Below are 12905 nucleotides of genomic sequence, written 5' to 3' on the forward strand. Positions count from 1 at the left end.
TGTCACATATCAGAAAGGATACATTCTCTACTCGGATCTGCATGAAAAATGGATTTCCTATTTTTCTGCAAAAGATGAGCCACCCCCAGCATCCTCCCTTGGCTTTGTAGAATTAAGCATTTATTCACCTTTAAATGGGTGACATTTGACTAATATATCCTGCCATCGATCTGCCTGCTGAATTCGTTCCCTGTTGGAAATCAATGAGGAGAGTGGTGTAGAAGTCGATAGGAGGATATGACCCTTTAAGCTCTGTCTGTGTTTAACTATGGTGTGATCTCTCTTGCTCCTGGGTGCTTTCCTTAAGCAGCAAGTTATCCTGGAATGGGAGAGAATGATAAATAATTCTGTTATCCACATGACTGAATTCTTCCATGAAACTGGGAGGACGCAAAGCACAGGGATGACTCTGCAAGGTTTGAGGGAATAAGGCCAAGGGAGGAGATGGATGTGGGAAGGCTAGTAAGATGCTACAGTTACCTTGTGTTAAAATAAGAAAACGAGCAAAGAAGGAAGGGTTAAAAGAAGAAGGTCAGAAGATAACGTAAGTCTCTCCCTGAATCTCTGCTTTGCGTCTCTGGTTAGGGCCAGGTCTTGACTCTGGCTATGGGCCCATGCAGAGGAATAAAGGGATATAAAAGTCCCTCAAGACCCTGCACAGGCTACCTGTAACATGGCAGGGAGAGTAGCTGCCAGGGGATTGTTACTGCCCATTCCATGCAGATATGCGCAAAATGGGCAGAGTCTTAGCTCCAACCCCAACATGCCAGCTAGCACATCTAAGCCAGTGCAAAGGGGGAAGTAAACTGTGCCCAGAAAGGAACTGGTACAATTTACTTCTGATGGAGCAAGGAGGAAGGAGGGAGTAAATTGTGAGTCTCAGTCCGTGCTCTGCCTCTGGGAAAACACACCTGCATGCTAGCTCTTCCTGGGGCTGCATTGCAAGTTGATTATGCAACCTTTAGCTCCCTGGGGTACGTTCTCCTGCATGTCTGTAAAGAGCTGCAACACGTCTCAGTATTAAATAATGAGTAATGATACCAATCGGTTTTATTGCTATGACGTTTTCAATATAAAAACAAGAGAGCAAACTGGTCTTTTCTCCATAAAATACCATTCTGTAGGAGCCAATTCTCCTCTCCCACCAGTATCACTCCATTGACATCACTGCCGTTACTCCAGTTTTACACCAGTGTGAGCAAGAAGCCCTTGGTGTCTAGGAGCTATAAAGACAGAAACCCTCTCAATACCCTACATAGAATAGAATAGAATAGAATAGAATATTTAGGGGTCAGAGTCTCTGCTGGTGTAAATCGGTGCAACTCCATTGACTTCAATGGAGTTTTTCCTGTTTACACCCATCAAGATTTTGGGCTTATGTCTCTGTTTCACCTTTGATGTGTATAATTCCCATTAAGGTAAATGGGAATGACACGTGTGTTGAGAGAGCAATAGATGCCTTATTAAATAATGCAAAATCACTAGGACTTGTGTATCTTTCCTGGGACACCATGCCAAACTGGCAGGTGGTTTCTTCCTCAGGCATTATATTAACACCTGCTAGGTATCTCTGGTGGCATCTGTTGCGTTAATGATTGTGTGGTGTATAATGGCTGCTGTAGCTTGCAAGGTTATGGGCAGCCACCAGCCACTGTGTGCATGCATTTCAAATTGCTAACTACACTCCTGTTTATAACACAGTCTATATCTCCCATTTCTTCTTTTCTACTCTGCACCCAGTCTGTTTCTTTCTTTCCATTCCCTTCCTTCCTCCTCTCCCTACATCTTTAATCCTTTGTCCCACTTCACTTGCCTTCTTTGCTTTTCATTCCCAAATCTCTGCTCACCTATGTGTTTTCTCTATCCCTTTCTCCACAGCTTTCATGTCTCCTTTCATCTTGGATGGCTACAAGATAAGTTGCAGGTTGCAGCCTAATAGCCTAAATATACTCTAATGGTGCCAGGAGACGATTGGGTAGCACATTCACCCTGGATTTCAATGGTGAAATGATTAAGCCTCCTAGAATTATTTACGTGTAATGCTCAGAATACCTTTCCCAGACCTGAAGAAGAGGTCTGTCTAAACTCAAAAGCTTCTCTCTTTCACAACAGAAGTTGGTCCAATAAAAGATTTTACCTCATCCATCTTGTCTCTCTAGTATCCTGGGACCAACTCGGATACCACAACACTGCAAAGACCTGGAGATACTGTCATTTTTCCTCCGAATGCTCTTACTGGCTGTTGTGTCAGTGAAAGGGCCCATAGCAGGGATTGATGCAGTGTGAATGTCCCGTCCTCTTCAATTCTAAATGCGGCCAACGAAGCATCTTTGGTGGAATTTTGTCTCTGTTCAAGACAAAAACCTGCACTACTATAAGACCAGGAGTGAAATCCTGACTGTACTGATAAAACTCTCATTGACTGTAATAGGACCCCAAGTCTCTAAAATAGTTACTGACAACTTTTAAAAGTATTCTGTGGACAAGGGTGCAAAGCCCCCAGTATGGTCGGAGTAATCTTTCCTGCTTCTCTTTTCTCAGAGGTGCAACTCAACCCTGATCTCATCACCCCAACCGTCTCATGACTGACTGACCCTTCTGCTTTCTAATGGGCAAGGCCAACCGAAGTCCAGGTCAGCACTGGGGAAAGGAGGGACAAATCAAATGCTGGCTAATAGACCTTAAAAAACCTGCATGTACAGGGCCAGTGCTGGGCTTCGGGTGAGATTTCCAGGGGTTGCTAAGAGAATTGAAATGGGAATTGGGTGCTCACTCCCTCACTCATATTATGTTTTGCAATTATCAAGTCAGAATTCAAAGCTACCGGACTAGTACGGGATATGACTTCATTTCCTCATACTTCCTGTCTGCTAGCTTATAGTCTTTGGCTGTTGTCACTGTCCTTCACGGAGCCCTTAACTTTACCTCCCAGGTAGAAATCTTGGTCTCAACTGTTTTCATCTGCATTTCCCTTTTATTGTCTCTGCTTATGTTTTCTTGCACATTTCCAAGGTGCGTAAAGGGGTCTTTCTGCCTCTCCTCACCCCCCAGCACATAACTGCTGATGAATCCCTTATTCCTGCCTTAATCACTTTATTTCTTGACACTCAGGATCTTGCATCCTCGTAGGGCTTACTAAATCCCTAGGGGGATGGGCTCAGGCGGAATGCTGAACTCAAGAGAGCAAGACCTCAGTACGGCTCAGGTTCAGCAAGGTACTTAAGCACATGCTTAACTTTAACACCATGAGTAGTCCCATTGATTTCAGCAAGACAACTTCTATTTTTAAAGTTAGGCGTATGCTCATGTACCTGGCTCAGTCAGAGCCCATATTATCACACCCCTTCCAGGTCACCCTCGTGTACTATCTCCGAATCTCACAACGAACTGCTCTCCCGATTTTCAAACATATTTGTGGACTCTCTCCAGCCCAGCTTTCTGACCTCATAACCGCACATTCCCCAACTTCTATGTTCCCCATATCTTGGATTCCTGGTCTCGCCCTACAGTAGGAGTTTGCTATTTCATTTCTGCTTTCCCAACCGTCTGGAATTCAGTTTCTGTTCCTCCCTCCAAGTCCTAGAGTCATTTATTCACCCTAAATGTCATCAGAAAAACTTTTTGCTATGACCAACTCTCTGTATCGCATCTTGCAATTCTTTATTTTGTGCTCAGAGAGCTCAAAAGTGGCTGCAAATTCCATTTGAAAAGCCATTACAGCATAATTGGGGCTAATCATTTTTGGCATTTGGAAAAGAAGTAGTGAAATGGCTGAGATGGGAGACCAGATGGCTCGAGGGACAGGTAATGAGATCGGGAGGCTTTTACTTCTGTGTCACTGCTTCAAAATGCAGCTTTGATCTTCGGTGACCTATGTGGTCTCAGTCCAATTTCTAACATACATATGTTCGCATCAGAAAAAACACCCCCATGACATAACACTTTTGGCAGAGAGGCCCAGGACTAAAGAGGCACGAAGGCACAAATTACCCAGCACTCCAGGTGGTCTCCCCAGAACAGGATTAGGGCTCAATGGCAGGATGGGCTCAGAGTGGCACTGTCCATACTTAGCCTGTTCTGTGGCTAGGGAAATTCAGTTTCCAGTGCTGGCAGGCTGCCAGCTTCCACAGGGAATACACTTCATTTTTTTTCAAAGTTAACTTTCTCAGCCATTTTTAGAATAGCTAATTCTCATAAGGATCGTAACTGCATACACCAAAGACCTAATTCTGATCCCACTTATGTTGGTTTAAGGGTCTGATCCTAGGCCGGTTGATGTCTGGGAGGGTCTTTTCATTGATTTCAATAGGTTTCGTAACAGATCCTAAATAAGAAATAATCCCATTGAAGTAGGCAGAGTTATACTAGCATAAACCCAGTGTGCAATCAGACTCTAGTCCTAGAGGCTGTAATAGATCCAAAATTTCAATTTATTGTGGCCAATTCACTTTCATAGCAGAGTTTTATAATTATTTTTTAATCTAGCTGCAAATTAAGAAGGAAGATGAATGTACACAAGAGTCAGCATTAAATGCTACTAAGGATTTAACGTAAGTGAATACAAGACAAGCCATTCAGCCTTGATGCTGAATTTTGTCCCATTATTATTCTATTTTGTCTACACTGTATGGTAAGGGTGGCATTTGAAATCTCTCCCTGCAGGATTTAGGTGCAACAGAGCAGATTAAGGGGGACTTTCAGTCAGGGCTGCCCAGAGGATTCTAGGGGCCTGGGGTAATTCGGTGGTGGGGGGTCCTTCCACTCAGGGACCCGCCGCCGAAGTGCCCCAAAGACCCCCGGCGGGGGCCCCCCGCTGCCGAATTACCGCCGAAGTGCAGCCTGGTCTTTGGCGGTAATTCAGCAGCGGGGGGTCCCCGCTGCGGGTCTTTGGGGCCCTTCAGCGGCGGGTCCCGGAACAGAAGGACCCCCTGCCACCGAATTACTGCTGAAGACTGGGCTGCACTTCGGCAACAGGTTCCACTTCGGCAGTAATTCGGCGGCGGGGGGTCGTTCTGTCCCAGAGCGGAAGGACCCCCCGCCACCAAAGACCCGGAGCGGAAGAAGCTCTGGGGACCCAGGCCCCATGAGAGTTTTCCAGGGCCTCCGGAACGAGTGAAGGACCCTGCTCCAGGGCCCCCGAAAAACTCTCCTGGGGGCCTGGGGCAAATTGCCCCACTTGCCCGCCTCTCTGGGCGGCCCTGCTTTCAGTATTTTACTTCAGAGGTTCCTTGGCTTTTGTCAGTTTCCAACATTTTCACCTTTGAGGGTCATGTCCACTGAATCTTCTGATCCCCACTTTCCCCTTCTCTCTCTTCCCCCCCTATAAAGGCTGCATCTCACAGCGCCCTTCCCTCATGATGAGGAGGGCTGGAGTGTGAGTTCACTAAGACAAACCCTGCTCCTGGAGTCATCTGGAGGACTTGCTAGAGAGTCGCACAGGTGCTCTGTCACTCAGCTAAGGGCCATTTCCCATGATACTCACAGGGACAAAACTCCCAGAGAAGCCACCAAGTCAGACAGGTTGTTTAATTGGATAGTTAGGCTGCTCTCTTCAGGAGCCTACACACCTCCCACTTCAGTTCCATTTCATCTCCTTTGCCCTCACGCGGGAGTGCCCTCTCTTGATGCCCACACAGATCCCATGAATGTTAACAGCACCGCTGTGCATGCACCACGCAAGGCATTTACAATGCCTTTGTATGTCCTTTCAGTCTTTTCATGCTGTACATAATGGGATAATGGTCTGCATCAGACTGTGTTTTTTTACCATTAGGAGTTGTGTTTGGTTTATCGCTATGTATCACGCTGAGAGCCAGAGCCAGCCCTTTCAACTGCTTCCATCCACAACGGCTAGAAAGCCGCGCCGAGAAGTGAAACTTGGAAAAAACCTTCACAACAAAATGTTCTCCTCCCTCTCGGCATCAGCGTTGGGCACAGTTTTCCCGACACTCCTCCACTGCTTGAAGGCCGAGTCAAAACAACTCAGTCTCATTCTCTCTGGCCAGGGAGAGATTAGCCGGCAAGCAGTCCCTCCCCATTCTGAGGGAAAAGAGAGGCGCATTATATGAGACCATCATTCCCAGAACTTTCCTGGCTGGCTGAGAAAAGGAACCTTACCCCACCTTATACCACTAGGCTCCTGGTCCCAGACTCCAAACAGAACACGAGCATGGGGTTTTCCAGACACCAGCTGTTACCCTGGGACTGCTTCCTCTCTCCCAGCATCTGCCTCTGTCGGTCCCTGAGTCTCTGTCTGCTGCAGAATGCCTGGAATGAGGTAGCCTGGCCCGAGATTTACCCTTCTGATCTTAAAGGGCCGGTATAATCCATTACAATCTCTCTCTGTCTCTGATTTGCATATATAACTGCCATTATATGTGTGTATCAGCATGGATATAAATTTGCATTTGCCCTTATTTTGATTTAGTGCCATCAGCATTTGCAAGTTCAGCTAGTTTACCTGCTCTCGCTCTCTCTTTCTGTGGGTCATTTATTCAGAATAAAAAAGAGGAAAAGGCTTTCATACTGACCCCTATTCCCCACTCTCCCCCCACAGGTGGACACAGTGTTAACTGATCTCTCATGCTCAGTTTTCTATTTTAAACCATGTATTTTATCATTTCCATGTCCTACCCTGAATCCTTAAGCTCAGACTTTCAGCTCCAGGCTCCAGGCAAGACTTTCTGAGCGATCAAAATAAATTATGTTGTGTGTATTGCTGTCAACAGCCATCCCAGTAGCTTCCTCTTTCTGCAGCTATTTTTGGAGGATTAATCAATTAAAATAAGGTGTGGTAAAGCAATGGTTAAAGGGACACTGCAGAACTCATTTATGATGGAGCCCACTGGACAGCTGCAGTTTAACAGAGTTCTTTACGTGTTTTTTTTAAAGCAAAAAAGGAGTTTTGTTGTTTTTTTAAGTGTTGTCAGAAGAGGAATTTTTCTTTTGTAGCCCATTCCACATACTTTTTGTTATAGGAGAAGATTGGTCTGAGGGTTCTAGCAGGGGCTAAAACAGGGGAAGACTGGATCTATTTCGGTAACATATCAAGTGAATAGGAAATAATCAAAAATGCTGTATTTAAAAAATGAGTTTAACAGCAGCTTGAGGCACACACTGTTCAGTAGAAAGAAATCTCATCACCTGTGCACCACTCAGCAGAGCAAGCCATTGGGTGCAATGTTTTTAACGTTAAAAAGGCAAAAGCTTTTGGCTACCATGGGTCGTTGCAATGCTGCTGACGGCATTCCACCTCGCCTGCTCTATCACGTGACTCTCATAGGGCTCAGTCAGGACTTTGTCACAAGTCCTGTGTAAGGTTCTTCCCTTACTCCAGGGGGGAAGGAGTCTGAATCAACCTTATCCCTTGCAGAGATTACTTCCCTCTCTTTCAGTTGCTCACTGGTGTGTTGAGGCAGGGGCGGAGTCAGTGCCCAAGCTCCACCCACTCCACCAGTTTTCAACTTTTTGATGACAACCTAGAACACTTTTCCCAAAAGTGGCCCTTTTTTCACAAAAATTTCTATTTGGTCAATAAGGGGTTTTGTGCTGAAAAAAAAATTGATGAAAAGAATTTGACTAGCTCTTTAAATGACAGGGTGAACTCTGTGTGGGGATTAGCCTATTATCTGTATACACAGTGTCAGGGACAAACGGCCTAAGGTAGTGGTTTTCAACCTGTGGTCCGTGGACCCCTGCAGGTCTGAAGACTATGTCTAAAGGGTCCGCCAAAGGTGGTGATGAAAATAGAGGGTCAGAGCCCAGAAAAGACATATGGTTTTTCTGATCAATCGAAAGTATGTGACTATCCCCACCTACAGGTCAAAACCTGGAAGTGTTGTTGTTACCATAGAAACCCACCGTTTAGTGATCTTTCTTATTCTGCATCAAATGCCGTGCCAAACCCATGCAACATTTATAGTTGAATTTTGTTCAGTCAGTTTTCAGCCTAAGACATCTATGGTACGGGTCAGCAGACCACACATTGAATTTCCAAAGGGGACTGCACTTCCATTTGAAATTTTTTAGGGGCCTGCCAATGAAAAAAGATTGAAAACCAGTCGCTTAAGGGAAAGGGGATTGATCCTGCTTTGAGCAAGGGGTTGAACTAGATGACCTCCTGAGGTCCCTTCCAACCCTGATATTCTATGACTCTATGATTAAAGTCTTGGAAGAATTTGAGATCTTGAAAAGAATCGCTTGATGCCAGTATGCTGTTTGAGATCCTAATCGATTAAAAAAGCAGAAATCGTGGACTAAAATTCAGTGCTGGTGTAAGTGCCTTGAAATCAGTGGAATTACACCAAGGCTGAGTTTGGCCCTATAGAGTCAAGATGGGGTACAGATTAGCTTGAAACTCAAGATGAATGAAATAAGGGAATTAACTGCTAAGGTCAGCAATAAAATCATGAGTCCGTTGCAGAGAAAGCTGGATACATTTCTGAAGAGCTAAGGATAGAGCCATTAACTAGATTGATGGGGGTAAGGTGATGAGATAGAGGTCAATTAGTAACCTTTAAAATCATCAAGGCAGGCCACATATGCTCTGTTATCTTCCCCTAGCTATTCAGTGGGAGTGTAGGGATTGAAAAACAAGGCCCTTTCTGTCTCTGCAGAAAGAGGAGCAACAATGTAACATTGCGTATTAGGGAAAGGCCAGACATAAAAAGATAATTGAAACATTCAGCTTGGCAATAAGGTGGGATAATGACAATAAATCTTTAACACACATTGAGTATATAAGGAAGGAACTGCTAGCACTGGCCGAAAGGGCTCTCTGGCGATCGTCTTGTTAGCTGGGCAAGTTTTTCTTGGTTTAATTTTTATCCTGAATATTGTTTCTTACCCAGTGTGATATACTTACAAAATGCAAACGTTTGTAATTGTCCTGTACAGGAATTGGGTAGTATCTCATCCTCATTGCCAATTGCTGCGTCTTTATTCCCTACACAACATTAAGAATATGCTGAAACCGCTGAGTACCAAATAACTGTGTTTACTGCCTATATACAAACATACATGACCTAGCTACTTATATACACTGCTATTCTGTTGGGTTTTGATAGCTTCAACCATAGAGACAGGATGGCACGCAAGAGGGCTTCTGAACTACTTAAAGAGATACTATCCAATTCCTAGACACTGCAGTAAACCATTGTGACGTTGAGTTACTCATGATGTTAACAAATACAAACTAAATGGTCAGCAACATCCCACATCAATTCTATCATTGGGAAAAACAGAGGAAGGGTTGATTATATCTTTTTATGTATAGTCAAAATGTATGAGCAGAGAGGGGGGCAGGAGGGAAACAACCTATTAAGATATTTTGTTCATTGTATGAGGAACTAAAGGAAAAAAGTTAAAGGTAGGATTTTCAGAGCCTAACCCTGCTCTCACTGAAGTCAGTGAGGGTCATGCCATTGACTTCAGCAAGGGCCGAATTAGGCCAATTGTGAGTGCTTTTGAAAATCATGCCCCAAATTTCCCACTGTAAGAGAATATCACACTTTCCAAAACTACAATATAGGAGGCTTTCAATACTTCAGCTTTGTAGATTCTTCTGAAATTAGACTATGTACCATGTAACTGGCACTCTAGCCAGCATTTGCTTGGGTAACAGTTACTCAAGCCGGGAGTAAGATTTCCACACACACCACACCCCTCCGAAAAAGGTTCATTTCTTGAGACCGGGGAGCCAACAAACCACATCAAAGGACAATGTTCCATTTAGTCTTGCCAAGGAGGTTTCTGAGACCCTCGCTACCCCTATGTCTGATTTAGATTCTACACATGCAGACAGCCTTTCAGAATATTAGACCATAGACAAAAATGGGGAGGAGACCAATTTTTTTCTGTCTGTTAAAATCAAAGGGCCTGATCCTGCAACCCTTTCTCAGGTAAAACTCCCACTGAAGTCAGTGGGAGCATAAGCCTCATTTTCCAGCATGGAAGAAACACCTGGTCATTTTAGGCTGGGCAACAAACATGTAAAGATGAACTATTTGTTGGTAAAGCAAACTGTACATGCCTGGGTCCATAATGCACTGTTATCATCAAACAATGATCATAAGCCTTGGTGGAGGCCATGTTTTCTTACGCGTTTGTATGGACCCTACCACACTGGGGCTCCAGCTTGACGTCTGTGGGCATTACTGCAAATATAAACATTAAACTGTAAAAAGTAAATAATAATTTGCCAACCATTCAAACGTTGGTCTTCTGATAGCTACAACACTTTTTCTTGTCTGCATATAGTAAGTTGATTGTAATGATAAATCACGGTCAAGCATTCCAAGTTCCCAGCATTAGCACAACAGAGAATGCAACAATATCATTTCCTCTTTTACCTTTGGATGGACAACACATATCAGATGGTGGATGGATGATCTAAATATGAATCATTGTCTCTCCAACCTAGATTCCTATAATATAATTGAACAAAGAAAACAGAAACTACATCAGAAGTCATTTAGCAAATGAGTGTGTCTGAGAAGACTCTAGAAATCTCTTCTTTTAATCAGATTATCGCTTCAAGAAGAGTATGAAATGGTGCTAATTATGCTATTGGTGGGAAGGGGCTGCCTTCCATATGGAAAGGTGGTTTCTCTTTTCCTAGGTTCCTAACAGCTGTTTTCATTGTAACTAGACGCTCCACTGATAGTGTAATAGACAAAAAATCCTCCAAGTCACAACCCAAAGCTTCATGAGGCCCGCCTCACTCTTTGGGAAGCAACAGTAGAAGTGGTACTGCTCCATGGGCCTACCTGGTCCTCTTCAGACAAAGCCACCATGATGAAAGGCCTACACCTGATCAGTGTCAGACACTCCCCTAAACACCACAGTGTAGGCATGCTGTGATGCTGCTGCCAAAGGTTATGAAGCACTGGCTTTTAGGCTCTGCTCCTTCAGAAACTGCATCTTGTGCCTTGTTTTTTGAAGTGTAAGCTCTGCTCCTGACACCTACTGCACATAACCTCACTCCCTTTCCAGCTCTTCTCCCTCACTGCACAAGGTCTGCAGATTAAATGAGATTTGGCACCAGAGCACGTGCCACAGCAAGAGAATTGTGCTTGTTGACCTTTAACTCCCTGCCCCAGAGAGCTGCACGATATTCACACAGGGATTTTTTGCCTCCCTCTCCAATTAAATTTTGTATTTGGAATACAGCATTTCATATAGTAGAGTTACTGGCATATGCAATTCTCTAAGGAGTCAGTTACAGGGTCTTTTATCTCATACACTAAGAGTTCTCTATACAGCTGGTGAGTCAGTGAAAATCCCACATCTGCAGGAAAAGGCACCACTAGTCTACAAAGTTTTCCACATTTTCTGCTCTCGTAGGAAAAATAGTCTTGCCAATGAACAGCTCAGGTTCACAGTCCTGCTGAAAGTCCTAGAAAGGTGAAGACCCAAAATATTAAATACTAAATATTAAACATTTTCAACTTTCACATTACACCCAACTCTTTATGGATTTCTCTTTCACAGATGCCACTCAGTTGAGGGGCCAGTATGTGCAGAAAATGACTTTGAACGGACCAAAATAATATTTATCCACTTACAAATGTGAAGTTACTGTTATCGCTGGTGTTCCAGCCCTAAGGCTCCATCCTGCCTTCGTGGTAGCCGTATCCTGCTTTCACAGGCACGATTTGCATCTAAAGATCAAGTCTGATCTAAAACCATAGAACGTGGCACCCACTGACTAATACTGATTATTGGTGTCTTGGAGAGGTTTGTGGACTAATGCGTGCTGCAGTGTGGGAGGAGCAGGCATAACACCAGCCAATTATAAATGTCCTTGATCTGTCTCAGTACATTAACGAATGAAAGAGAAAGGGTCTTGCTGCTCCCACACTGGCTATGACATCATCCAAACTACCTATACTCCAGCCCAGTGTCAGAATTTCATTGGTCTGTGAGGATTAGCAATGGTCTGCTGTATGCATGTGGTGCTTCTGAATGACCAGTTGATTTAACTCCCATAGACTTATAAGGGTTAGAGGTAATGCCATATATTAATTGTAAAGTAGTTTGCTCCAGATGTTTAATAAGGGCTCAGATCTGATAAGTGGCCTGGAAGTTATAAGGTATGAATGATGTCCATGGTCTCCAAGGCAAAAACTAGTCAATTTTTGGTAGATTGCTAGAATCGTATTAATTTACAAGGGTACGATCAATTGGTAGAATTAATCAGTTTCTCATAATTAACCTCACCGTTAATAAAAAGTTCTTAGATGTCTTGTTCCAGTAGCCTGATCAGGGAAAAAACTGAACTGTAAAATTCTGAGAAAAAGGTAATTTGGTCATTTTTGTTGTGTTGTTATTTATTGAAGTATTTTATAGATTACGAGTGGGATTTTTTAAAAGCACACAGCATTTATTCAATTGATCCTATAAAATGTATGATAAAATTTCCATTGATTTCTGTGGGAGCAGTTAGTTCAATGCTTAGAGTTTTTGAAAATCATACCCTATAAGTATATATACTCCATATTACCCGCACTGCTGGTAGTTATGTCATCATTCGCTAAAATGAATTTAAACCTATGGTTTAGTGCAGATTTTACAAATGCATTTTAATAATCCCAGTCAATTGTACTCTATACCAAGCAAGTAGTTTCCTTCAGTTTTAGGTAATAGTAACTTCCAATTTCAAACTGTTTACACGCTGTGTTGTAACTGTACAGCTGATCTGTTTAAATTAAAAGCTTTCTTGAAGACATTTTTTCCTTTAGTAGGTTTTATATTACCAAACGTAGCATGTCACAAAGTAAAACCATTGTTGCAAATATCACCTAACATTAATCTTAACATAATCCATGGTAAATATATTTATACACAAAAGACAAGTGGCTGGATTTGTTTACATTTTAAAATCACTGAAGAAGGGATTAACTGTA

The sequence above is a fragment of the Gopherus evgoodei genome, chromosome 10 (assembly GCF_007399415.2).
Source record: "Gopherus evgoodei ecotype Sinaloan lineage chromosome 10, rGopEvg1_v1.p, whole genome shotgun sequence".
Lineage (NCBI taxonomy): Eukaryota > Metazoa > Chordata > Testudines > Testudinidae > Gopherus > Gopherus evgoodei.